The sequence below is a fragment of the Maylandia zebra genome, linkage group LG3 (genome assembly GCF_041146795.1).
Source record: "Maylandia zebra isolate NMK-2024a linkage group LG3, Mzebra_GT3a, whole genome shotgun sequence".
In the NCBI taxonomy this organism is placed as follows: Eukaryota; Metazoa; Chordata; class Actinopteri; order Cichliformes; family Cichlidae; genus Maylandia; species Maylandia zebra.
This window is the reverse complement of record NC_135169.1, coordinates 51351432-51375830: the sequence shown is the minus strand read 5'-3', so window position 1 is coordinate 51375830 and position 24399 is coordinate 51351432. Positions and strand designations below refer to the sequence as shown.

The following is a 24399-nucleotide window of genomic DNA, read 5'->3' as shown; positions in this document are numbered from 1 at the left end:
CCACAGCTAGCAGCACAGGGCCTGGTTTGGTGAAGATGGCCTCGGCCAGAAGCGCAGGCCCTGGTGTGGTGTAAGTGGCCTCAGCCAGAAGCCACAGGCACTGGTGTGGTGTAAGTGCCCTCAGCCAGCAGCCACAGGCCCTGGTGTGGTGTAAGTGACCTCAGCCAGCAGCCACAGGCCCTGGTGTGGTGTAAGTGGCCTCAGCCAGCAGCCACAGGCCCTGGTGTGGTGTAAGTGGCCTCAGCCAGCAGCCACAGGCCCTGGTGTGGTGTAAGTGGCCTCAGCCAGTGCCACAGGCCCTGGTGTGGTGTAAGTGGCCTGAGCAAGAGCCACAGACCCTGGTGTGGTGTAATTGGCCTCAATAGCAACTAATGCCCTGGTGTGGTGTAAGTGGCCTCAGCCAGCAGCCACAGGCCCTGGTGTGGTGTAAGTGGCCTCAGCCAGAGCCACAGGCCCTGATGTGGTGTAAGTGGCCCCAGCCGGTCACTCAGGCCCTGGTGTGGTGTAGGTGGCATCAGCCAGCAGCCACAGGCCCTGGTGTGGTGTAAGTGGCCTCAGCCAGCAGCCACAGGCCCTGATGTGGTGTAAGTGGCCCCAGCCGGTCACTCAGGCCCTGGTGTGGTGTAGGTGGCATCAGCTAGCAGCACAAGACATTGGAAAACAGCCAAAAGCAATGTCGTTAATGTGCCCTCATTAATGGGCAGCTGCTTTTGGTCTTTTAATACACCCCTTCTCTGGATCAAAAGCGGTTCAATGACATGAAAATCAAAGGCTTACAGCACCAGGTATTCCCAGGTAGTCTCCCATCCAAGTACTAACCAAGCCCAGCCCTGCTTAGCTTCCGAGATCAGACGAGGTCGGGCATGCTCAGGGTGGTATGGCCGTAAGCTGCTGGCCCCAGCACAATGTCTCAATTTATGGATTCAACTGATTAGGTGGCAAGTACCTGAAGTTACGAAGACAATCCTTTAACCATACCTGCATGTTTGCATAATACCCTAACCCAAAGGCTCAGTTTAGCATTTATCTAACAGCACAGGCCCTGGATTGTTGAAGATGGCCTCAGGAACCAGCACAGGGCCTGGTGTGTTGTACATGGCCACAGCTAGCAGCACAGGGCCTGGTTTGGTGAAGATGGCCTCGGCCAGAAGCGCAGGGCCTGGTGTGATGTGAGTGGCCTGAGCAAGAGCCACAGGCCCTGGTGTGGTGTAAGTGGCCTCAGCCAGAAGCCACAGGCACTGGTGTGGTGTAAGTGGCCTCAGCCAGCAGCCACAGGCCCTGGTGTGGTGTAAGTGGCCTCAGCCAGCAGCCACAGGCCCTGGTGTGGTGTAAGTGGCCTCAGCCAGAGCCACAGGCCCTGGTGTGGTGTAAGTGGCCTCAGCCAGTGCCACAGGCCCTGGTGTGGTGTAAGTGGCCTGAGCAAGAGCCACAGACCCTGGTGTGGTGTAATTGGCCTCAATAGCAACTAATGCCCTGGTGTGGTGTAGGTGGCCTCAGCCAGCAGCCACAGGCCCTGGTGTGGTGTAAGTGGCCTCAATAGCAACTAATGCCCTGGTGTGGTGTAAGTGGCCTCAGCCAGCAGCCACAGGCCCTGGTGTGGTGTAAGTGGCCTGAGCAAGAGCCACAGACCCTGGTGTGGTGTAATTGGCCTCAATAGCAACTAAGGCCCTGGTGTGGTGTAGGTGGCCTCAGCTAGCAGCACAAGACATTGGAAAACAGCCAAAAGCAATGTCGTTAATGTGCCCTCATTAATGGGCAGCTGCTTTTGGTCTTTTAATACACCCCTTCTCTGGATCAAAAGCGGTTCAATGACATGAAAATGAAAGGCTTACAGCACCAGGTATTCCCAGGCAGTCTCCCATCCAAGTACTAACCAAGCCCAGCCCTGCTTAGCTTCCGAGATCAGACGAGGTCGGGCGTGCTCAGGGTGGTATGGCCGTAAGCTGCTGGCCCCAGCACAATGTCTCAATTTATGGATTCAACTGATTAGGTGGCAAGTACCTGAAGTTACGAAGACAATCCTTTAACCATACCTGCATGTTTGCATAATACCCTAACCCAAAGGCTCAGTTTAGCATTTATCTAACAGCACAGGCCCTGGATTGTTGAAGATGGCCTCAGGAACCAGCACAGGGCCTGGTGTGTTGTACATGGCCACAGCTAGCAGCACAGGGCCTGGTTTGGTGAAGATGGCCTCGGCCAGAAGCGCAGGGCCTGGTGTGATGTGAGTGGCCTGAGCAAGAGCCACAGGCCCTGGTGTGGTGTAAGTGGCCTCAGCCAGAAGCCACAGGCACTGGTGTGGTGTAAGTGGCCTCAGCCAGCAGCCACAGTCCCTGGTGTGGTGTAAGTGGCCTCAGCCAGCAGCCACAGGCCCTGGTGTGGTGTAAATGGCCTCAGCCAGCAGCCACAGGCCCTGGTGTGGTGTAAGTGGCCTCAGCCAGAGCCACAGGCCATGGTGTGGTGTAAGTGGCCTCAGCCAGTGCCACAGGCCCTGGTGTGGTGTAAGTGGCCTGAGCAAGAGCCACAGACCCTGGTGTGGTGTAATTGGCCTCAATAGCAACTAATGCCCTGGTGTGGTGTAGGTGGCCTCAGCCAGCAGCCACAGGCCCTGGTGTGGTGTAAGTGGCCTCAGCCAGTGCCACAGGCCCTGGTGTGGTGTAAGGGGCCTCAATAGCAACTAATGCCCTGGTGTGGTGTAAGTGGCCTCAGCCAGCAGCCACAGGCACTGGTGTGGTGTAAGTGGCCTCAGCCAGCAGCCACAGGCCCTGGTGTGGTGTAAGTGGCCTCAGCCAGCAGCCACAGGCCCTGGTGTGGTGTAAGTGGCCTGAGCCAGCTGCCACAGGCCCTGGTGTGGTGTAAGTGGCCTCAGCCAGAAGCCACAGGCACTGGTGTGGTGTAAGTGCCCTCAGCCAGCAGCCACACGCCCTGGTGTGGTGTAAGTGACCTCAGCCAGCAGCCAAAGGCCCTGGTGTGGTGTAAGTGGCCTCAGCCAGCAGCCACAGGCCCTGGTGTGGTGTAAGTGGCCTCAGCCAGTGCCACAGGCCCTGGTGTGGTGTAAGTGGCCTGAGCAAGAGTCACAGACCCTGGTGTGGTGTAATTGGCCTCAATAGCAACTAATGCCCTGGTGTGGTGTAGGTGGCCTCAGCCAGCAGCCACAGGCACTGGTGTGGTGTAAGTGCCCTCAGCCAGCAGCCACAGGCACTGGTGTGGTGTAAGTGACCTCAGCCAGCAGCCACATGCCCTGGTGTGGTGTAAGTGGCCTCAGCCAGCAGCCACAGGCCCTGGTGTGGTGTAAGTGGCCTCAGCCAGTGCCACAGGCCCTGGTGTGGTGTAAGTGGCCTGAGCAAGAGTCACAGACCCTGGTGTGGTGTAATTGGCCTCAATAGCAACTAATGCCCTGGTGTGGTGTAGGTGGCCTCAGCCAACAGCCACAGGCCCTGGTGTGGTGTAAGTGGCCTCAGCCAGTGCCACAGGCCATGGTGTGGTGTAAGTGGCCTGATTAAGAGCCACAGACCCTGGTGTGGTGTAATTGGCCTCAATAGCAACTAATGCCCTGGTGTGGTGTAAGTGGCCTCAGCCAGCAGCCACAGGCCCTGATGTGGTGTAAGTGGCCCCAGCCGGTCACTCAGGCCCTGGTGTGGTGTAGGTGGCATCAGCTAGCAGCACAAGACATTGGAAAACAGCCAAAAGCAATGTCATTAATGTGCCCTCATTAATGGGCAGCTGCTTTTGGTCTTTTAATACACCCCTTCTCTGGATCAAAAGCTGTTCTATGACATGAAAATGAAAGGCTTACAGCACCAGGTATTCCCAGGTAGTCTCCCATCCAAGTACTAACCAAGCCCAGCCCTGCTTAGCTTCCGAGATCAGACGAGGTCGGGCGTGCTCAGGGTGGTATGGCCGTAAGCTGCTGGCCCCAGCACAATGTCTCAATTTATGGATTCAACTGATTAGGTGGCAAGTACCTGAAGTTACGAAGACAATCCTTTAACCATACCTGCATGTTTGCATAATACCCTAACCCAAAGGCTCAGTTTAGCATTTGTCTAACAGCACAGGCCCTGGATTGTTGAAGATGGCCTCAGGAACCAGCACAGGGCCTGGTGTGTTGTACATGGCCACAGCTAGCAGCACAGGGCCTGGTTTGGTGAAGATGGCCTCGGCCAGAAGCGCAGGGCCTGGTGTGATGTGAGTGGCCTGAGCAAGAGCCACAGGCCCTGGTGTGGTGTAAGTGGCCTCAGCCAGAAGCCACAGGCACTGGTGTGGTGTAAGTGGCCTCAGCCAGCAGCCACAGGCCCTGGTGTGGTGTAAGTGGCCTCAGCCAGCAGCCACAGGCCCTGGTGTGGTGTAAGTGGCCTCAGCCAGCAGCCACAGGCCCTGGTGTGGTGTAAGTGGCCTCAGCCAGAGCCACAGGCCCTGGTGTGGTGTAAGTGGCCTCAGCCAGTGCCACAGGCCCTGGTGTGGTGTAAGTGGCCTGAGCAAGAGCCAAAGACCCTGGTGTGGTGTAATTGGCCTCAATAGCAACTAATGCCCTGGTGTGGTGTAGGTGGCCTCAGCCAGCAGCCACAGGCCCTGGTGTGGTGTAAGTGGCCTCAATAGCAACTAATGCCCTGGTGTGGTGTAAGTGGCCTCAGCCAGCAGCCACAGGCCCTGGTGTGGTGTAAGTGGCCTGAGCAAGAGCCACAGACCCTGGTGTGGTGTAATTGGCCTCAATAGCAACTAAGGCCCTGGTGTGGTGTAGGTGGCCTCAGCCAGCAGCCACAGGCCCTGGTGTGGTGTAAGTGGCCTCAGCCAGCAGCCACAGGCCCTGGTGTGGTGTAAGTGGCCTCAGCCAGCAGCCACAGGCCCTGATGTGGTGTAAGTGGCCCCAGCCGGTCACTCAGGCCCTGGTGTGGTGTAGGTGGCATCAGCTAGCAGCACAAGACATTGGAAAACAGCCAAAAGCAATGTCGTTAATGTGCCCTCATTAATGGGCAGCTGCTTTTGGTCTTTTAATACACCCCTTCTCTGGATCAAAAGCGGTTCAATGACATGAAAATGAAAGGCTTACAGCACCAGGTATTCCCAGGCAGTCTCCCATCCAAGTACTAACCAAGCCCAGCCCTGCTTAGCTTCCAAGATCAGACGAGGTCGGGCGTGCTCAGGGTGGTATGGCCGTAAGCTGCTGGCCCAAGCACAATGTCTCAATTTATGGATTCAACTGATTAGGTGGCAAGTACCTGAAGTTACGAAGACAATCCTTTAACCATACCTGCATGTTTGCATAATACCCTAACCCAAAGGCTCAGTTTAGCATTTATCTAACAGCACAGGCCCTGGATTGTTGAAGATGGCCTCAGGAACCAGCACAGGGCCTGGTGTGTTGTACATGGCCACAGCTAGCAGCACAGGGCCTGGTTTGGTGAAGATGGCCTCGGCCAGAAGCGCAGGGCCTGGTGTGATGTGAGTGGCCTGAGCCAGAGCCACAGGCCCTGGTGTGGTGTAAGTGGCCTCAGCCAGAAGCCACAGGCACTGGTGTGGTGTAAGTGGCCTCAGCAAGCAGCCACAGGCCCTGGTGTGGTGTAAGTGGCCTCAGCCAGCAGCCACAGGCCCTGGTGTGGTGTAAGTGGCCTCAGCCAGCAGCCACAGGCCCTGGTGTGGTGTAAGTGGCCCCAGCCAGCAGCCACAGGCCCTGGTGTGGTGTAAGTGGCCTCAGCCAGAGCCACAGGCCCTGGTGTAGTGTAAGTGGCCTCAGCCAGTGCCACAGGCCCTGGTGTGGTGTAAGTGGCCTGAGCAAGAGCCACAGACCCTGGTGTGGTGTAATTGGCCTCAATAGCAACTAAGGCCCTGGTGTGGTGTAGGTGGCCTCAGCCAGCAGCCACAGGCCCTGGTGTGGTGTAAGTGGCCTCAGCCAGTGCCACAGGCCCTGGTGTGGTGTAAGGGGCCTCAATAGCAACTAATGCCCTGGTGTGGTGTAAGTGGCCTCAGCCAGCAGCCACAGGCACTGGTGTGGTGTAAGTGGCCTCAGCCAGCAGCCACAGGCCCTGGTGTGGTGTAAGTGGCCTCAGCCAGCAGCCACAGGCCCTGGTGTGGTGTAAGTGGCCTGAGCCAGCAGCCACAGGCCCTGGTGTGGTGTAAGTGGCCTCAGCCAGAAGCCACAGGCACTGGTGTGGTGTAAGTGCCCTCAGCCAGCAGCCACAGGCCCTGGTGTGGTGTAAGTGACCTCAGCCAGCAGCCACAGGCCCTGGTGTGGTGTAAGTGGCCTCAATAGCAACTAATGCCCTGGTGTGGTGTAAGTGGCCTCAGCCAGCAGCCACAGGCACTGGTGTGGTGTAAGTGCCCTCAGCCAGCAGCCACAGGCCCTGGTGTGGTGTAAGTGGCCTCAGCCAGCAGCCACAGGCCCTGGTGTGGTGTAAGTGGCCTGAGCAAGAGCCACAGGCCCTGGTGTGGTGTAAGTGGCCTCAGCCAGTGCCACAGGCCCTGGTGTGGTGTAAGTGGCCTGAGCAAGAGCCACAGACCCTGGTGTGGTGTAATTGGCCTCAATAGCAACTAATGCCCTGGTGTGGTGTAGGTGGCCTCAGCCAGCAGCCACAGGCCCTGGTGTGGTGTAAGTGGCCTCAGCCAGCAGCCACAGGCCCTGGTGTGGTGTAAGTGGCCTGAGCAAGAGCCACAGACCCTGGTGTGGTGTAAGTGGCCTCAATAGCAACTAAGGCCCTGGTGTGGTGTAGGTGGCCTCAGCCAGCAGCCACAGGCCCTGGTGTGGTGTAAGTGGCCTCAGCCAGCAGCCACAGGCCCTGGTGTGGTGTAAGTGGCCTCAGCCAGCAGCCACAGGCCCTGATGTGGTGTAAGTGGCCCCAGCCGGTCACTCAGGCCCTGGTGTGGTGTAGGTGGCATCAGCTAGCAGCACAAGACATTGGAAAACAGCCAAAAGCAATGTCGTTAATGTGCCCTCATTAATGGGCAGCTGCTTTTGGTCTTTTAATACACCCCTTCTCTGGATCAAAAGCGGTTCAATGACATGAAAATGAAAGGCTTACAGCACCAGGTATTCCCAGGCAGTCTCCCATCCAAGTACTAACCAAGCCCAGCCCTGCTTAGCTTCCGAGATCAGACAAGGTCGGGCGTGCTCAGGGTGGTATGGCCGTAAGCTGCTGGCCCCAGCACAATGTCTCAATTTATGGATTCAACTGATTAGGTGGCAAGTACCTGAAGTTACGAAGACAATCCTTTAACCATACCTGCATGTTTGCATAATACCCTAACCCAAAGGCTCAGTTTAGCATTTATCTAACAGCACAGGCCCTGGATTGTTGAAGATGGCCTCAGGAACCAGCACAGGGCCTGGTGTGTTGTACATGGCCACAGCTAGCAGCACAGGCCCTGGTGTGGTGTAAATGGCCTCAGCCAGCAGCCACAGGCCCTGGTGTGGTGTAAGTGGCCTCAGCCAGAGCCACAGGCCCTGGTGTGGTGTAAGTGGCCTCAGCCAGTGCCACAGGCCCTGGTGTGGTGTAAGTGGCCTGAGCAAGAGCCACAGACCCTGGTGTGGTGTAACTGGCCTCAATAGCAACTAATGCCCTGGTGAGGTGTAAGTGGCCTCAGCCAGCAGCCACAGGCCCTGGTGTGGTGTAAGTGGCCTCAGCCAGTGCCACAGGCCCTGGTGTGGTGTAAGGGGCCTCAATAGCAACTAATGCCCTGGTGTGGTGTAAGTGGCCTCAGCCAGCAGCCACAGGCACTGGTGTGGTGTAAGTGGCCTCAGCCAGCAGCCACAGGCCCTGGTGTGGTGTAAGTGGCCTCAGCCAGCAGCCACAGGCCCTGGTGTGGTGTAAGTGGCCTGAGCCAGCTGCCACAGGCCCTGGTGTGGTGTAAGTGGCCTCAGCCAGAAGCCACAGGCACTGGTGTGGTGTAAGTGCCCTCAGCCAGCAGCCACAGGCCCTGGTGTGGTGTAAGTGACCTCAGCCAGCAGCCACAGGCCCTGGTGTGGTGTAAGTGGCCTCAGCCAGCAGCCACAGGCCCTGGTGTGGTGTAAGTGGCCTCAGCCAGTGCCACAGGCCCTGGTGTGGTGTAAGTGGCCTGAGCAAGAGTCACAGACCCTGGTGTGGTGTAATTGGCCTCAATAGCAACTAATGCCCTGGTGTGGTGTAAGTGGCCTCAGCCAGCAGCCACAGGCCCTGGTGTGGTGTAAGTGGCCTCAGCCAGTGCCACAGGCCCTGGTGTGGTGTAAGGGGCCTCAATAGCAACTAATGCCCTGGTGTGGTGTAAGTGGCCTCAGCCAGCAGCCACAGGCACTGGTGTGGTGTAAGTGCCCTCAGCCAGCAGCCACAGGCCCTGGTGTGGTGTAAGTGGCCTCAGCCAGCAGCCACAGGCACTGGTGTGGTGTAAGTGCCCTCAGCCAGCAGCCACAGGCCCTGGTGTGGTGTAAGTGGCCTCAGCCAGCAGCCACAGGCCCTGGTGTGGTGTAAGTGGCCTGAGCAAGAGCCACAGGCCCTGGTGTGGTGTAAGTGGCCTCAGCCAGAAGCCACAGGCACTGGTGTGGTGTAAGTGCCCTCAGCCAGCAGCCACAGGCACTGGTGTGGTGTAAGTGACCTCAGCCAGCAGCCACAGGCCCTGGTGTGGTGTAAGTGGCCTCAGCCAGCAGCCACAGGCCCTGGTGTGGTGTAAGTGGCCTCAGCCAGAAGCCACAGGCACTGGTGTGGTGTAAGTGCCCTCAGCCAGCAGCCACAGGCACTGGTGTGGTGTAAGTGACCTCAGCCAGCAGCCACAGGCCCTGGTGTGGTGTAAGTGGCCTCAGCCAGCAGCCACAGGCCCAGGTGTGGTGTAAGTGGCCTCAGCCAGTGCCACAGGCCCTGGTGTGGTGTAAGTGGCCTGAGCAAGAGTCACAGACCCTGGTGTGGTGTAATTGGCCTCAATAGCAACTAATGCCCTGGTGTGGTGTAGGTGGCCTCAGCCAGCAGCCACAGGCCCTGGTGTGGTGTAAGTGGCCTGAGCAAGAGCCACAGACCCTGGTGTGGTGTAATTGGCCTCAATAGCAACTAATGCCCTGGTGTGGTGTAAGTGGCCTCAGCCAGCAGCCACAGGCCCTGGTGTGGTGTAAGTGGCCTCAGCCAGCAGCCACAGGCCCTGATGTGGTGTAAGTGGCCCCAGCCGGTCACTCAGGCCCTGGTGTGGTGTAGGTGGCATCAGCTAGCAGCACAAGACATTGGAAAACAGCCAAAAGCAATGTCGTTAATGTGCCCTCATTAATGGGCAGCTGCTTTTGGTCTTTTAATACACCCCTTCTCTGGATCAAAAGCGGTTCAATGACATGAAAATGAAAGGCTTACAGCACCAGGTAGTCTCCCATCCAAGTACTAACCAAGCCCAGCCCTGCTTAGCTTCCGAGATCAGACGAGGTCGGGCGTGCTCAGGGTGGTATGGCCGTAAGCTGCTGGCCCCAGCACAATGTCTCAATTTATGGATTCAACTGATTAGGTGGCAAGTACCTGAAGTTACGAAGACAATCCTTTAACCATACCTGCATGTTTGCATAATACCCTAACCCAAAGGCTCAGTTTAGCATTTATCTAACAGCACAGGCCCTGGATTGTTGAAGATGGTCTCAGGAACCAGCACAGGGCCTGGTGTGTTGTACATGGCCACAGCTAGCAGCACAGGGCCTGGTTTGGTGAAGATGGCCTCGGCCAGAAGCGCAGGGCCTGGTGTGATGTGAGTGGCCTGAGCAAGAGCCACAGGCCCTGGTGTGGTGTAAGTGGCCTCAGCCAGAAGCCACAGGCACTGGTGTGGTGTAAGTGGCCTCAGCCAGCAGCCACAGGCCCTGGTGTGGTGTAAGTGGCCTCAGCCAGCAGCCACAGGCCCTGGTGTGGTGTAAGTGGCCTCAGCCAGAGCCACAGGCCCTGGTGTGGTGTAAGTGGCCTCAGCCAGTGCCACAGGCCCTGGTGTGGTGTAAGTGGCCTGAGCAAGAGCCACAGACCCTGGTGTGGTGTAATTGGCCTCAATAGCAACTAATGCCCTGGTGTGGTGTAGGTGGCCTCAGCCAGCAGCCACAGGCCCTGGTGTGGTGTAAGTGGCCTCAATAGCAACTAATGCCCTGGTGTGGTGTAAGTGGCCTCAGCCAGCAGCCACAGGCCCTGGTGTGGTGTAATTGGCCTCAATAGCAACTAAGGCCCTGGTGTGGTGTAGGTGGCCTCAGCCAGCAGCCACAGGCCCTGGTGTGGTGTAAGTGGCCTCAGCCAGCAGCCACAGGCCCTGGTGTGGTGTAAGTGGCCTCAGCCAGCAGCCACAGGCCCTGATGTGGTGTAAGTGGCCCCAGCCGGTCACTCAGGCCCTGGTGTGGTGTAGGTGGCATCAGCTAGCAGCACAAGACATTGGAAAACAGCCAAAAGCAATGTCGTTAATGTGCCCTCATTAATGGGCAGCTGCTTTTGGTCTTTTAATACACCCCTTCTCTGGATCAAAAGCGGTTCAATGACATGAAAATGAAAGGCTTACAGCACCAGGTATTCCCAGGCAGTCTCCCATCCAAGTACTAACCAAGCCCAGCCCTGCTTAGCTTCCGAGATCAGACGAGGTCGGGCGTGCTCAGGGTGGTATGGCCGTAAGCTGCTGGCCCCAGCACAATGTCTCAATTTATGGATTCAACTGATTAGGTGGCAAGTACCTGAAGTTACGAAGACAATCCTTTAACCATACCTGCATGTTTGCATAATACCCTAACCCAAAGGCTCAGTTTAGCATTTATCTAACAGCACAGGCCCTGGATTGTTGAAGATGGCCTCAGGAACCAGCACAGGGCCTGGTGTGTTGTACATGGCCACAGCTAGCAGCACAGGGCCTGGTTTGGTGAAGATGGCCTCGGCCAGAAGCGCAGGGCCTGGTGTGATGTGAGTGGCCTGAGCAAGAGCCACAGGCCCTGGTGTGGTGTAATTGGCCTCAGCCAGCAGCCACATGCCCTGGTGTGGTGTAAGTGGCCTCAGCCAGCAGCCACAGGCCCTGGTGTGGTGTAAGTGGCCTCAGCCAGTGCCACAGGCCCTGGTGTGGTGTAAGTGGCCTGAGCAAGAGTCACAGACCCTGGTGTGGTGTAATTGGCCTCAATAGCAACTAAGGCCCTGGTGTGGTGTAAGTGGCCTCAGCTAGAAGCCACAGGCACTGGTGTGGTGTAAGTGGCCTCAGCCAGCAGCCACAGGCCCTGGTGTGGTGTAAGTGGCCTCAGCCAGCAGCCACAGGCCCTGGTGTGGTGTAAGTGGCCTCAGCCAGAGCCACAGGCCCTGGTGTGGTGTAAGTGGCCTCAGCCAGTGCCACAGGCCCTGGTGTGGTGTAAGTGGCCTGAGCAAGAGCCACAGACCCTGGTGTGGTGTAATTGGCCTCAATAGCAACTAATGCCCTGGTGTGGTGTAAGTGGCCTCAGCCAGCAGCCACAGGCCCTGGTGTGGTGTAAGTGGCCTCAATAGCAACTAATGCCCTGGTGTGGTGTAAGTGGCCTCAGCCAGCAGCCACAGGCCCTGGTGTGGTGTAAGTGGCCTCAGCCAGTGCCACAGGCCCTGGTGTGGTGTAAGTGGCCTCAATAGCAACTAAGGCCCTGGTGTGGTGTAGGTGGCCTCAGCCAGCAGCCACAGGCCCTGGTGTGGTGTAAGTGGCCTCAGCCAGCAGCCACAGGCCCTGATGTGGTGTAAGTGGCCCCAGCCGGTCACTCAGGCCCTGGTGTGGTGTAGGTGGCATCAGCTAGCAGCACAAGACATTGGAAAACAGCCAAAAGCAATGTCGTTAATGTGCCCTCATTAATGGGCAGCTGCTTTTGGTCTTTTAATACACCCCTTCTCTGGATCAAAAGCGGTTCAATGACATGAAAATGAAAGGCTTACAGCACCAGGTATTCCCAGGCAGTCTCCCATCCAAGTACTAACCAAGCCCAGCCCTGCTTAGCTTCCGAGATCAGACGAGGTCGGGCGTGCTCAGGGTGGTAAGGCCGTAAGCTGCTGGCCCCAGCACAATGTCTCAATTTATGGATTCAACTGATTAGGTGGCAAGTACCTGAAGTTACGAAGACAATCCTTTAACCATACCTGCATGTTTGCATAATACCCTAACCCAAAGGCTCAGTTTAGCATTTATCTAACAGCACAGGCCCTGGATTGTTGAAGATGGCCTCAGGAACCAGCACAGGGCCTGGTGTGTTGTACATGGCCACAGCTAGCAGCACAGGGCCTGGTTTGGTGAAGATGGCCTCGGCCAGAAGCGCAGGGCCTGGTGTGATGTGAGTGGCCTGAGCAAGAGCCACAGGCCCTGGTGTGGTGTAAGTGGCCTCAGCCAGAAGCCACAGGCACTGGTGTGGTGTAAGTGGCCTCAGCCAGCAGCCACAGGCCCTGGTGTGGTGTAAGTGGCCTCAGCCAGAAGCCACAGGCACTGGTGTGGTGTAAGTGGCCTCAGCCAGCAGCCACAGGCCCTGGTGTGGTGTAAGTGGCCTCAGCCAGCAGCCACAGGCCCTGGTGTGGTGTAAGTGGCCTCAGCCAGCAGCCACAGGCCCTGGTGTGGTGTAAGTGGCCTGAGCCAGCAGCCACAGGCCCTGGTGTGGTGTAAGTGGCCTCAGCCAGAGCCACAGGCCCTGGTGTGGTGTAAGTGGCCTCAGCCAGTGCCACAGGCCCTGGTGTGGTGTAAGTGGCCTGAGCAAGAGCCACAGACCCTGGTGTGGTGTAATTGGCCTCAATAGCAACTAATGCCCTGGTGTGGTGTAGGTGGCCTCAGCCAGCAGCCACAGGCCCTGGTGTGGTGTAAGTGGCCTCAATAGCAACTAATGCCCTGGTGTGGTGTAAGTGGCCTCAGCCAGCAGCCACAGGCCCTGGTGTGGTGTAAGTGGCCTCAGCCAGTGCCACAGGCCCTGGTGTGGTGTAAGTGGCCTCAATAGCAACTAAGGCGCTGGTGTGGTGTAGGTGGCCTCAGCCAGCAGCCACAGGCCCTGGTGTGGTGTAAGTGGCCTCAGCCAGTGCCACAGGCCCTGGTGTGGTGTAAGTGGCCTGAGCAAGAGCCACAGACCCTGGTGTGGTGTAATTGGCCTCAATAGCAACTAATGCCCTGGTGTGGTGTAAGTGGCCTCAGCCAGCAGCCACAGGCCCTGGTGTGGTGTAAGTGGCCTCAGCCAGCAGCCACAGGCCCTGATGTGGTGTAAGTGGCCCCAGCCGGTCACTCAGGCCCTGGTGTGGTGTAGGTGGCATCAGCTAGCAGCACAAGACATTGGAAAACAGCCAACAGCAATGTCGTTAATGTGCCCTCATTAATGGGCAGCTGCTTTTGGTCTTTTAATACACCCCTTCTCTGGATCAAAAGCGGTTCAATGACATGAAAATGAAAGGCTTACAGCACCAGGTATTCCCAGGCAGTCTCCCATCCAAGTACTAACCAAGCCCAGCCCTGCTTAGCTTCCGAGATCAGACGAGGTCGGGCGTGCTCAGGGTGGTATGGCCGTAAGCTGCTGGCCCCAGCACAATGTCTCAATTTATGGATTCAACTGATTAGGTGGCAAGTACCTGAAGTTACGAAGACAATCCTTTAACCATACCTGCATGTTTGCATAATACCCTAACCCAAAGGCTCAGTTTAGCATTTATCTAACAGCACAGGCCCTGGATTGTTGAAGATGGCCTCAGGAACCAGCACAGGGCCTGGTGTGTTGTACATGGCCACAGCTAGCAGCACAGGGCCTGGTTTGGTGAAGATGGCCTCGGCCAGAAGCGCAGGGCCTGGTGTGATGTGAGTGGCCTGAGCAAGAGCCACAGGCCCTGGTGTGGTGTAAGTGGCCTCAGCCAGAAGCCACAGGCACTGGTGTGGTGTAAGTGGCCTCAGCCAGCAGCCACAGGCCCTGGTGTGGTGTAAGTGGCCTCAGCCAGCAGCCACAGGCCCTGGTGTGGTGTAAGTGGCCTCAGCCAGCAGCCACAGGCCCTGGTGTGGTGTAAGTGGCCTCAGCCAGTGCCACAGGCCCTGGTGTGGTGTAAGTGGCCTGAGCAAGAGCCACAGACCCTGGTGTGGTGTAATTGGCCTCAATAGCAACTAATGCCCTGGTGTGGTGTAAGTGGCCTCAGCCAGCAGCCACAGGCCCTGGTGTGGTGTAAGTGGCCTCAGCCAGCAGCCACAGGCCCTGGTGTGGTGTAATTGGCCTCAATAGCAACTAATGCCCTGGTGTGGTGTAGGTGGCCTCAGCCAGCAGCCACAGGCCCTGGTGTGGTGTAAGTGGCCTCAGCCAGCAGCCACAGGCCCTGGTGTGGTGTAAGGGGCCTCAATAGCAACTAATGCCCTGGTGTGCTGTAAGTGGCATCAGCCAGCAGCCACAGGCACTGGTGTGGTGTAAGTGCCCTCAGCCAGCAGCCACAGGCCCTGGTGTGGTGTAAGTGCCCTCAGCCAGCAGCCACAGGCCCTGGTGTGGTGTAAGTGGCCTCAGCCAGTGCCACAGGCCCTGGTGTGGTGTAAGTGGCCTGAGCAAGAGCCACAGGCCCTGGTGTGGTGTAAGTGGCCTCAGCCAGAAGCCACAGGCACTCGTGTGGTGTAAGTGCCCTCAGCCAGCAGCCACAGGCCCTGGTGTGGTGTAAGTGGCCTCAGCCAGCAGCCACAGGCCCTGGTGTGGTGTAAGTGGCCAAAGCAAGAGTCACAGACCCTGGTGTGGTGTAATTGGCCTCAATAGCAACTAATGCCCTGGTGTGGTGTAGGTGGCCTCAGCCAGCAGCCACAGGCCCTGGTGTGGTGTAAGTGGCCTCAGCCAGTGCCACAGGCCCTGGTGTGGTGTAAGTGGCCTGAGCAAGAGCCACAGACCCTGGTGTGGTGTAATTGGCCTCAATAGCAACTAATGCCCTGGTGAGGTGTAGGTGGCCTCAGCCAGCAGCCACAGGCCCTGGTGTGGTGTAAGTGGCCTCAGCCAGTGCCACAGGCCCTGGTGTGGTGTAAGGGGCCTCAATAGCAACTAATGCCCTGGTGTGGTGTAAGTGGCCTCAGCCAGCAGCCACAGGCACTGGTGTGGTGTAAGTGGCCTCAGCCAGCAGCCACAGGCCCTGGTGTGGTGTAAGTGGCCTCAGCCAGCAGCCACAGGCCCTGGTGTGGTGTAAGTGGCCTGAGCCAGCTGCCACAGGCCCTGGTGTGGTGTAAGTGGCCTCAGCCAGAAGCCACAGGCACTGGTGTGGTGTAAGTGCCCTCAGCCAGCAGCCACAGGCCCTGGTGTGGTGTAAGTGACCTCAGCCAGCAGCCACAGGCCCTGGTGTGGTGTAAGTGGCCTCAGCCAGCAGCCACAGGCCCTGGTGTGGTGTAAGTGGCCTCAGCCAGTGCCACAGGCCCTGGTGTGGTGTAAGTGGCCTGAGCAAGAGTCACAGACCCTGGTGTGGTGTAATTGGCCTCAATAGCAACTAATGCCCTGGTGTGGTGTAGGTGGCCTCAGCCAGCAGCCACAGGCCCTGGTGTGGTGTAAGTGGCCTCAGCCAGTGCCACAGGCCCTGGTGTGGTGTAAGGGGCCTCAATAGCAACTAATGCCCTGGTGTGGTGTAAGTGGCCTCAGCCAGCAGCCACAGGCACTGGTGTGGTGTAAGTGCCCTCAGCCAGCAGCCACAGGCCCTGGTGTGGTGTAAGTGGCCTGAGCAAGAGCCACAGGCCCTGGTGTGGTGTAAGTGGCCTCAGCCAGAAGCCACAGGCACTGGTGTGGTGTAAGTGCCCTCAGCCAGCAGCCACAGGCACTGGTGTGGTGTAAGTGACCTCAGCCAGCAGCCACAGGCCCTGGTGTGGTGTAAGTGGCCTCAGCCAGCAGCCACAGGCCCTGGTGTGGTGTAAGTGGCCTCAGCCAGAAGCCACAGGCACTGGTGTGGTGTAAGTGCCCTCAGCCAGCAGCCACAGGCACTGGTGTGGTGTAAGTGACCTCAGCCAGCAGCCACAGGCCCTGGTGTGGTGTAAGTGGCCTCAGCCAGCAGCCACAGGCCCTGGTGTGGTGTAAGTGGCCTCAGCCAGTGCCACAGGCCCTAGTGTGGTGTAAGTGGCCTGAGCAAGAGTCACAGACCCTGGTGTGGTGTAATTGGCCTCAATAGCAACTAATGCCCTGGTGTGGTGTAGGTGGCCTCAGCCAGCAGCCACAGGCCCTGGTGTGGTGTAAGTGGCCTCAGCCAGTGCCACAGGCCCTGATGTGGTGTAAGTGGCCTGAGCAAGAGCCACAGACCCTGGTGTGGTGTAATTGGCCTCAATAGCAACTAATGCCCTGGTGTGGTGTAAGTGGCCTCAGCCAGCAGCCACAGGCCCTGGTGTGGTGTAAGTGGCCTCAGCCAGCAGCCACAGGCCCTGATGTGGTGTAAGTGGCCCCAGCCGGTCACTCAGGCCCTGGTGTGGTGTAGGTGGCATCAGCTAGCAGCACAAGACATTGGAAAACAGCCAAAAGCAATGTCGTTAATGTGCCCTCATTAATGGGCAGCTGCTTTTGGTCTTTTAATACACCCCTTCTCTGGATCAAAAGCGGTTCAATGACATGAAAAAGAAAGGCTTACAGCACCAGGTATTCCCAGGGAGTCTCCCATCCAAGTACTAACCAAGCCCAGCCCTGCTTAGCTTCCGAGATCAGACGAGGTCGGGCGTGCTCAGGGTGGTATGGCCGTAAGCTGCTGGCCCCAGCACAATGTCTCAATTTATGGATTCAACTGATTAGGTGGCAAGTACCTGAAGTTACGAAGACAATCCTTTAACCATACCTGCATGTTTGCATAATACCCTAACCCAAAGGCTCAGTTTAGCATTTATCTAACAGCACAGGCCCTGGATTGTTGAAGATGGCCTCAGGAACCAGCACAGGGCCTGGTGTGTTGTACATGGCCACAGCTAGCAGCACAGGGCCTGGTTTGGTGAAGATGGCCTCGGCCAGAAGCGCAGGGCCTGGTGTGATGTGAGTGGCCTGAGCAAGAGCCACAGGCCCTGGTGTGGTGTAAGTGGCCTCAGCCAGAAGCCACAGGCACTGGTGTGGTGTAGGTGGCCTCAGCCAGCAGCCACAGTCCCTGGTGTGGTGTAAGTGGCCTCAGGCAGCAGCCACAGGCCCTGGTGTGGTGTAAGTGGCCTCAGCCAGCAGCCACAGGCCCTGGTGTGGTGTAAGTGGCCTCAGCCAGCAGCCACAGGCCCTGGTGTGGTGTAAGGGGCCTCAATAGCAACTAATGCCCTGGTGTGGTGTAAGTGGCCTCAGCCAGCAGCCACAGGCGCTGGTGTGGTGTAAGTGCCCTCAGCCAGCAGCCACAGGCACTGGTGTGGTGTAAGTGACCTCAGCCAGCAGCCACAGGCCCTGGTGTGGTGTAAGTGGCCTCAGCCAGCAGCCACAGGCCCTGGTGTGGTGTAAGTGGCCTCAGCCAGAAGCCACAGGCACTGGTGTGGTGTAAGTGCCCTCAGCCAGCAGCCACAGGCACTGGTGTGGTGTAAGTGACCTCAGCCAGCAGCCACAGGCCCTGGTGTGGTGTAAGTGGCCTCAGCCAGCAGCCACAGGCCCTGGTGTGGTGTAAGTGGCCTCAGCCAGTGCCACAGGCCCTGGTGTGGTGTAAGTGGCCTGAGCAAGAGTCACAGACCCTGGTGTGGTGTAATTGGCCTCAATAGCAACTAATGCCCTGGTGTGGTGTAGGTGGCCTCAGCCAGCAGCCACAGGCCCTGGTGTGGTGTAAGTGGCCTCAGCCAGTGCCACAGGCCCTGATGTGGTGTAAGTGGCCTGAGCAAGAGCCACAGACCCTGGTGTGGTGTAATTGGCCTCAATAGCAACTAATGCCCTGGTGTGGTGTAAGTGGCCTCAGCCAGCAGCCACAGGCCCTGGTGTGGTGTAAGTGGCCTCAGCCAGCAGCCACAGGCCCTGATGTGGTGTAAGTGGCCCCAGCCGGTCACTCAGGCCCTGGTGTGGTGTAGGTGGCATCAGCTAGCAGCACAAGACATTGGAAAACAGCCAAAAGCAATGTCGTTAATGTGCCCTCATTAATGGGCAGCTGCTTTTGGTCTTTTAATACACCCCTTCTCTGGATCAAAAGCGGTTCAATGACATGAAAATGAAAGGCTTACAGCACCAGGTATTCCCAGGTAGTCTCCCATCCAAGTACTAACCAAGCCCAGCCCTGCTTAGCTTCCGAGATCAGACGAGGTCGGGCATGCTCAGGGTGGTATGGCCGTAAGCTGCTGGCCCCAGCACAATGTCTCAATTTATGGATTCAACTGATTAGGTGGCAAGTACCTGAAGTTACGAAGACAATCCTTTAACCATACCTGCATGTTTGCATAATACCCTAACCCAAAGGCTCAGTTTAGCATTTATCTAACAGCACAGGCCCTGGATTGTTGAAGATGGCCTCAGGAACCAGCACAGGGCCTGGTGTGTTGTACATGGCCACAGCTAGCAGCACAGGGCCTGGTTTGGTGAAGATGGCCTCGGCCAGAAGCGCAGGGCCTGGTGTGATGTGAGTGGCCTGAGCAAGAGCCACAGGCCCTGGTGTGGTGTAAGTGGCCTCAGCCAGAAGCCACAGGCACTGGTGTGGTGTAAGTGGCCTCAGCCAGCAGCCACAGGCCCTGGTGTGGTGTAAGTGGCCTCAGCCAGCAGCCACAGGCCCTGGTGTGGTGTAAGTGGCCTCAGCCAGCAGCCACAGGCCCTGGTGTGGTGTAAGTGGCCTCAGCCAGAGCCACAGGCCCTGGTGTGGTGTAAGTGGCCTCAGCCAGTGCCACAGGCCCTGGTGTGGTGTAAGTGGCCTGAGCAAGAGCCACAGACCCTGGTGTGGTGTAATTGGCCTCAATAGCAACTAATGCCCTGGTGTGGTGTAGGTGGCCTCAGCCAGCAGCCACAGGCCCTGGTGTGGTGTAAGTGGCCTCAATAGCAACTAATGCCCTGGTGTGGTGTAAGTGGCCTCAGCCAGCAGCCACAGGCCCTGGTGTGGTGTAAGTGGCCTGAGCAAGAGCCACAGACCCTGGTGTGGTGTAATTGGCCTCAATAGCAACTAAGGCCCTGGTGTGGTGTAGGTGGCCTCAGCTAGCAGCACAAGACATTGGAAAACAGCCAAAAGCAATGTCGTTAATGTGCCCTCATTAATGGGCAGCTGCTTTTGGTCTTTTAATACACCCCTTCTCTGGATCAAAAGCGGTTCAATGACATGAAAATGAAAGGCTTACAGCACCAGGTATTCCCAGGCAGTCTCCCATCCAAGTACTAACCAAGCCCAGCCCTGCTTAGCTTCCGAGATCAGACGAGGTCGGGCGTGCTCAGGGTGGTATGGCCGTAAGCTGCTGGCCCCAGCACAATGTCTCAATTTATGGATTCAACTGATTAGGTGGCAAGTACCTGAAGTTACGAAGACAATCCTTTAACCATACCTGCATGTTTGCATAATACCCTAACCCAAAGGCTCAGTTTAGCATTTATCTAACAGCACAGGCCCTGGATTGTTGAAGATGGCCTCAGGAACCAGCACAGGGCCTGGTGTGTTGTACATGGCCACAGCTAGCAGCACAGGGCCTGGTTTGGTGAAGATGGCCTCGGCCAGAAGCGCAGGGCCTGGTGTGATGTGAGTGGCCTGAGCAAGAGCCACAGGCCCTGGTGTGGTGTAAGTGGCCTCAGCCAGAAGCCACAGGCACTGGTGTGGTGTAAGTGGCCTCAGCCAGCAGCCACAGTCCCTGGTGTGGTGTAAGTGGCCTCAGCCAGCAGCCACAGGCCCTGGTGTGGTGTAAATGGCCTCAGCCAGCAGCCACAGGCCCTGGTGTGGTGTAAGTGGCCTCAGCCAGTGCCACAGGCCCTGGTGTGGTGTAAGTGGCCTGAGCAAGAGCCACAGACCCTGGTGTGGTGTAATTGGCCTCAATAGCAACTAATGCCCTGGTGTGGTGTAGGTGGCCTCAGCCAGCAGCCACAGGCCCTGGTGTGGTGTAAGTGGCCTCAGCCAGTGCCACAGGCCCTGGTGTGGTGTAAGGGGCCTCAATAGCAACTAATGCCCTGGTGTGGTGTAAGTGGCCTCAGCCAGCAGCCACAGGCCCTGGTGTGGTGTAAGTGACCTCAGCCAGCAGCCACAGGCCCTGGTGTGGTGTAAGTGGCCTCAGCCAGCAGCCACAGGCCCTGGTGTGGTGTAAGTGGCCTCAGCCAGTGCCACAGGCCCTGGTGTGGTGTAAGTGGCCTGAGCAAGAGTCACAGACCCTGGTGTGGTGTAATTGGCCTCAATAGCAACTAATGCCCTGGTGTGGTGTAGGTGGCCTCAGCCAGCAGCCACAGGCCCTGGTGTGGTGTAAGTGGCCTCAGCCAGCAGCCACAGGCCCTGGTGTGGTGTAAGGGGCCTCAATAGCAACTAATGCCCTGGTGTGGTGTAGGTGGCCTCAGCCAGCAGCCACAGGCCCTGGTGTGGTGTAAGGGGCCTCAATAGCAACTAATGCCCTGGTGTGGTGTAAGTGGCCTCAGCCAGCAGCCACAGGCACTGGTGTGGTTTAAGTGCCCTCAGCCAGCAGCCACAGGCCCTGGTGTGGTGTAAGTGGCCTCAGCCAGCAGCCACAGGCCCTGGTGTGGTGTAAGTGGCCTGAGCAAGAGCCACAGGCCCTGGTGTGGTGTAAGTGGCCTCAGCCAGAAGCCACAGGCACTGGTGTGGTGTAAGTGCCCTCAGCCAGCAGCCACAGGCACTGGTGTGGTGTAAGTGACCTCAGCCAGCAGCCACAGGCCCTGGTGTGGTGTAAGTGGCCTCAGCCAGCAGCCACAGGCCCTGGTGTGGTGTAAGTGGCCTCAGCCAGAAGCCACAGGCACTGGTGTGGTGTAAGTGCCCTCAGCCAGCAGCCACAGGCACTGGTGTGGTGTAAGTGACCTCAGCCAGCAGCCACAGGCCCTGGTGTGGTGTAAGTGGCCTCAGCCAGCAGCCACAGGCCCTGGTGTGGTGTAAGTGGCCTCAGCCAGCAGCCACAGGCCCTGGTGTGGTGTAAGTGGCCTGAGCAAGAGTCACAGACCCTGGTGTGGTGTAATTGGCCTCAATAGCAACTAATGCCCTGGTGTGGTGTAGGTGGCCTCAGCCAGCAGCCACAGGCCCTGGTGTGGTGTAAGTGGCCTCAGCCAGTGCCACAGGCCCTGATGTGGTGTAAGTGGCCTGAGCAAGAGCCACAGACCCTGGTGTGGTGTAATTGGCCTCAATAGCAACTAATGCCCTGGTGTGGTGTAAGTGGCCTCAGCCAGCAGCCACAGGCCCTGGTGTGGTGTAAGTGGCCTCAGCCAGCAGCCACAGGCCCTGATGTGGTGTAAGTGGCCCCAGCCGGTCACTCAGGCCCTGGTGTGGTGTAGGTGGCATCAGCTAGCAGCACAATACATTGGAAAACAGCCAAAAGCAATGTCGTTAATGTGCCCTCATTAATGGGCAGCTGCTTTTGGTCTTTTAATACACCCCTTCTCTGGATCAAAAGCGGTTCAATGACATGAAAATGAAAGGCTTACAGCACCAGGTATTCCCAGGTAGTCTCCCATCCAAGTACTAACCAAACCCAGCCCTGCTTAGCTTCCGAGATCAGACGAGGTCGGGCATGCTCAGGGTGGTATGGCCGTAAGCTGCTGGCCCCAGCACAATGTCTCAATTTATGGATTCAACTGATTAGGTGGCAAGTACCTGAAGTTACGAAGACAATCCTTTAACCATACCTGCATGTTTGCATAATACCCTAACCCAAAGGCTCAGTTTAGCATTTATCTAACAGCACAGGCCCTGGATTGTTGAAGATGGCCTCAGGAACCAGCACAGGGCCTGGTGTGTTGTACATGGCCACAGCTAGCAGCACAGGGCCTGGTTTGGTGAAGATGGCCTCGGCCAGAAGCGCAGGGCCTGGTGTGATGTGAGTGGCCTGAGCAAGAGCCACAGGCCCTGGTGTGGTGTAAGTGGCCTCAGCCAGAAGCCACAGGCACTGGTGTGGTGTAAGTGGCCTCAGCCAGCAGCCACAGTCCCTGGTGTGGTGTAAGTGGCCTCAGCCAGCAGCCACAGGCCCTGGTGTGGTGTAAGTGACCTCAGCCAACAGCCACAGGCCCTGGTGTGGTGTAAGTGGCCTCAGCCAGCAGCCACAGGCCCTGGTGTGGTGTAAGGGGCCTGAGCCAGCTGCCACAGGCCCTGGTGTGGTGTAAGTGGCCTCAGCCAGAAGCCACAGGCACTGGTGTGGTGTAAGTGCCCTCAGCCAGCAGCCACAGGCCCTGGTGTGGTGTAAGTGACCTCAGCCAGCAGCCACAGGCCCTGGTGTGGTGTAAGTGGCCTCAGCCAGCAGCCACAGGCCCTGGTGTGGTGTAAGTGGCCTCAGCCAGTGCCACAGGCCCTGGTGTGGTGTAAGTGGCCTGAGCAAGAGTCACAGACCCTGGTGTGGTGTAATTGGCCTCAATAGCAACTAATGCCCTGGTGTGGTGTAGGTGGCCTCAGCCAGCAGCCACAGGCCCTGGTGTGGTGTAAGTGGCCTCAGCCAGTGCCACAGGCCCTGGTGTGGTGTAAGGGGCCTCAATAGCAACTAATGCCCTGGTGTGGTGTAAGTGGCCTCAGCCAGCAGCCACAGGCCCTGGTGTGGTGTAAGTGGCCTCAGCCAGCAGCCACAGGCCCTGGTGTGGTGTAAGTGGCCTGAGCAAGAGCCACAGGCCCTGGTGTGGTGTAAGTGGCCTCAGCCAGAAGCCACAGGCACTGGTGTGGTGTAAGTGACCTCAGCCAGCAGCCACAGGCCCTGGTGTGGTGTAAGTGGCCTCAGCCAGCAGCCACAGGCCCTGGTGTGGTGTAAGTGGCCTCAGCCAAAAGCCACAGGCACTGGTGTGGTGTAAGTGCCCTCAGCCAGCAGCCACAGGCACTGGTGTGGTGTAAGTGACCTCAGCCAGCAGCCACAGGCCCTGGTGTGGTGTAAGTGGCCTCAGCCAGTGCCACAGGCCCTGGTGTGGTGTAAGTGGCCTGAGCAAGAGTCACAGACCCTGGTGTGGTGTAATTGGCCTCAATAGCAACTAATGCCCTGGTGTGGTGTAAGTGGCCTCAGGAAGCAGCCACAGGCCCTGGTGTGGTGTAAGTGGCCTGAGCAAGAGCCACAGGCCCTGGTGTGGTGTAAGTGGCCTCAGCCAGAAGCCACAGGCACTGGTGTGGTGTAAGTGGCCTCAGCCAGCAGCCACAGTCCCTGGTGTGGTGTAAGTGGCCTCAGCCAGCAGCCACAGGCCCTGGTGTGGTGTAAATGGCCTCAGCCAGCAGCCACAGGCCCTGGTGTGGTGTAAGTGGCCTCAGCCAGAGCCACAGGCCATGGTGTGGTGTAAGTGGCCTCAGCCAGTGCCACAGGCCCTGGTGTGGTGTAAGTGGCCTGAGCAAGAGCCACAGACCCTGGTGTGGTGTAATTGGCCTCAATAGCAACTAATGCCCTGGTGTGGTGTAAGTGGCCTCAGCCAGCAGCCACAGGCACTGGTGTGGTGTAAGTGACCTCAGCCAGCAGCCACAGGCCCTGGTGTGGTGTAAGTGGCCTCAGCCAGCAGCCACAGGCCCTGGTGTGGTGTAAGTGGCCTCAGCCAGAAGCCACAGGCACTGGTGTGGTGTAAGTGCCCTCAGCCAGCAGCCACAGGCACTGGTGTGGTGTAAGTGACCTCAGCCAGCAGCCACAGGCCCTGGTGTGGTGTAAGTGGCCTCAGCCAGCAGCCACAGGCCCAGGTGTGGTGTAAGTGGCCTCAGCCAGTGCCACAGGCCCTGGTGTGGTGTAAGTGGCCTGAGCAAGAGTCACAGACCCTGGTGTGGTGTAATTGGCCTCAATAGCAAATAATGCCCTGGTGTGGTGTAGGTGGCCTCAGCCAGCAGCCACAGGCCCTGGTGTGGTGTAAGTGGCCTGAGCAAGAGCCACAGACCCTGGTGTGGTGTAATTGGCCTCAATAGCAACTAATGCCCTGGTGTGGTGTAAGTGGCCTCAGCCAGCAGCCACAGGCCCTGGTGTGGTGTAAGTGGCCTCAGCCAGCAGCCACAGTTCCTGATGTGGTGTAAGTGGCCCCAGCTGGTCACTCAGGCCCTGGTGTGGTGTAGGTGGCATCAGCTAGCAGCACAAGACATTGGAAAACAGCCAAAAGCAATGTCGTTAATGTGCCCTCATTAATGGGCAGCTGCTTTTGGTCTTTTAATACACCCCTTATCTGGATCAAAAGCGGTTCAATGGCATGAAAATGAAAGGCTTACAGCACCAGGTATTCCCAGGCAGTCTCCCATCCAAGTACTAACCAAGCCCAGCCCTGCTTAGCTTCCGAGATCAGACGAGGTCGGGCGTGCTCAGGGTGGTATGGCCGTAAGCTGCTGGCCCCAGCACAATGTCTCAATTTATGGATTCAACTGATTAGGTGGCAAGTACCTGAAGTTACGAAGACAATCCTTTAACCATACCTGCATGTTTGCATAATACCCTAACCCAAAGGCTCAGTTTAGCATTTATCTAACAGCACAGGCCCTGGATTGTTGAAGATGGCCTCAGGAACCAGCA

General features: G+C 57.7%; 13 non-coding genes and 1 pseudogene across 13 annotated transcripts; all 14 read right to left on the bottom strand.

Annotated features, from left to right (window-relative positions):
• Nucleotides 1-770: 770 nt before the first annotated feature.
• On the bottom strand, nucleotides 771-889 carry LOC112434500 (5S ribosomal RNA). Its single transcript, XR_003024105.2, has one exon. It is a non-coding gene; the product is annotated as a 5S ribosomal RNA (ribosomal RNA).
• Nucleotides 890-1825: 936 nt separating this feature from the next.
• Nucleotides 1826-1944, bottom strand: LOC112434495 (5S ribosomal RNA). The gene has a single exon (XR_003024101.2). It is a non-coding gene; the product is annotated as a 5S ribosomal RNA (ribosomal RNA).
• Nucleotides 1945-3789: 1845 nt separating this feature from the next.
• Nucleotides 3790-3908, bottom strand: LOC112434491 (5S ribosomal RNA). Its single transcript, XR_003024097.2, has one exon. It is a non-coding gene; the product is annotated as a 5S ribosomal RNA (ribosomal RNA).
• Nucleotides 3909-5043: 1135 nt separating this feature from the next.
• On the bottom strand, nucleotides 5044-5162 carry LOC112434494 (5S ribosomal RNA). Its single transcript, XR_003024100.2, has one exon. It is a non-coding gene; the product is annotated as a 5S ribosomal RNA (ribosomal RNA).
• A 1847-nt stretch (nucleotides 5163-7009) lies between these two features.
• Nucleotides 7010-7128, bottom strand: LOC112434496 (5S ribosomal RNA). Its single transcript, XR_003024102.2, has one exon. It is a non-coding gene; the product is annotated as a 5S ribosomal RNA (ribosomal RNA).
• Nucleotides 7129-9292: 2164 nt separating this feature from the next.
• On the bottom strand, nucleotides 9293-9401 carry LOC143417582 (5S ribosomal RNA; annotated as a pseudogene).
• Nucleotides 9402-10457: 1056 nt separating this feature from the next.
• Nucleotides 10458-10576, bottom strand: LOC143417653 (5S ribosomal RNA). Its single transcript, XR_013097799.1, has one exon. It is a non-coding gene; the product is annotated as a 5S ribosomal RNA (ribosomal RNA).
• Nucleotides 10577-11827: 1251 nt separating this feature from the next.
• Nucleotides 11828-11946, bottom strand: LOC143417265 (5S ribosomal RNA). Its single transcript, XR_013097484.1, has one exon. It is a non-coding gene; the product is annotated as a 5S ribosomal RNA (ribosomal RNA).
• Nucleotides 11947-13317: 1371 nt separating this feature from the next.
• On the bottom strand, nucleotides 13318-13436 carry LOC143417651 (5S ribosomal RNA). The gene has a single exon (XR_013097797.1). It is a non-coding gene; the product is annotated as a 5S ribosomal RNA (ribosomal RNA).
• A 3029-nt stretch (nucleotides 13437-16465) lies between these two features.
• Nucleotides 16466-16584, bottom strand: LOC143417821 (5S ribosomal RNA). Its single transcript, XR_013097969.1, has one exon. It is a non-coding gene; the product is annotated as a 5S ribosomal RNA (ribosomal RNA).
• A 1415-nt stretch (nucleotides 16585-17999) lies between these two features.
• Nucleotides 18000-18118, bottom strand: LOC143417910 (5S ribosomal RNA). The gene has a single exon (XR_013098058.1). It is a non-coding gene; the product is annotated as a 5S ribosomal RNA (ribosomal RNA).
• Nucleotides 18119-19094: 976 nt separating this feature from the next.
• On the bottom strand, nucleotides 19095-19213 carry LOC143417650 (5S ribosomal RNA). The gene has a single exon (XR_013097796.1). It is a non-coding gene; the product is annotated as a 5S ribosomal RNA (ribosomal RNA).
• Nucleotides 19214-21375: 2162 nt separating this feature from the next.
• LOC143417374 (5S ribosomal RNA) lies at nucleotides 21376-21494 on the bottom strand. The gene has a single exon (XR_013097595.1). It is a non-coding gene; the product is annotated as a 5S ribosomal RNA (ribosomal RNA).
• A 2600-nt stretch (nucleotides 21495-24094) lies between these two features.
• Nucleotides 24095-24213, bottom strand: LOC143417649 (5S ribosomal RNA). Its single transcript, XR_013097795.1, has one exon. It is a non-coding gene; the product is annotated as a 5S ribosomal RNA (ribosomal RNA).
• Nucleotides 24214-24399: the final 186 nt, after the last annotated feature.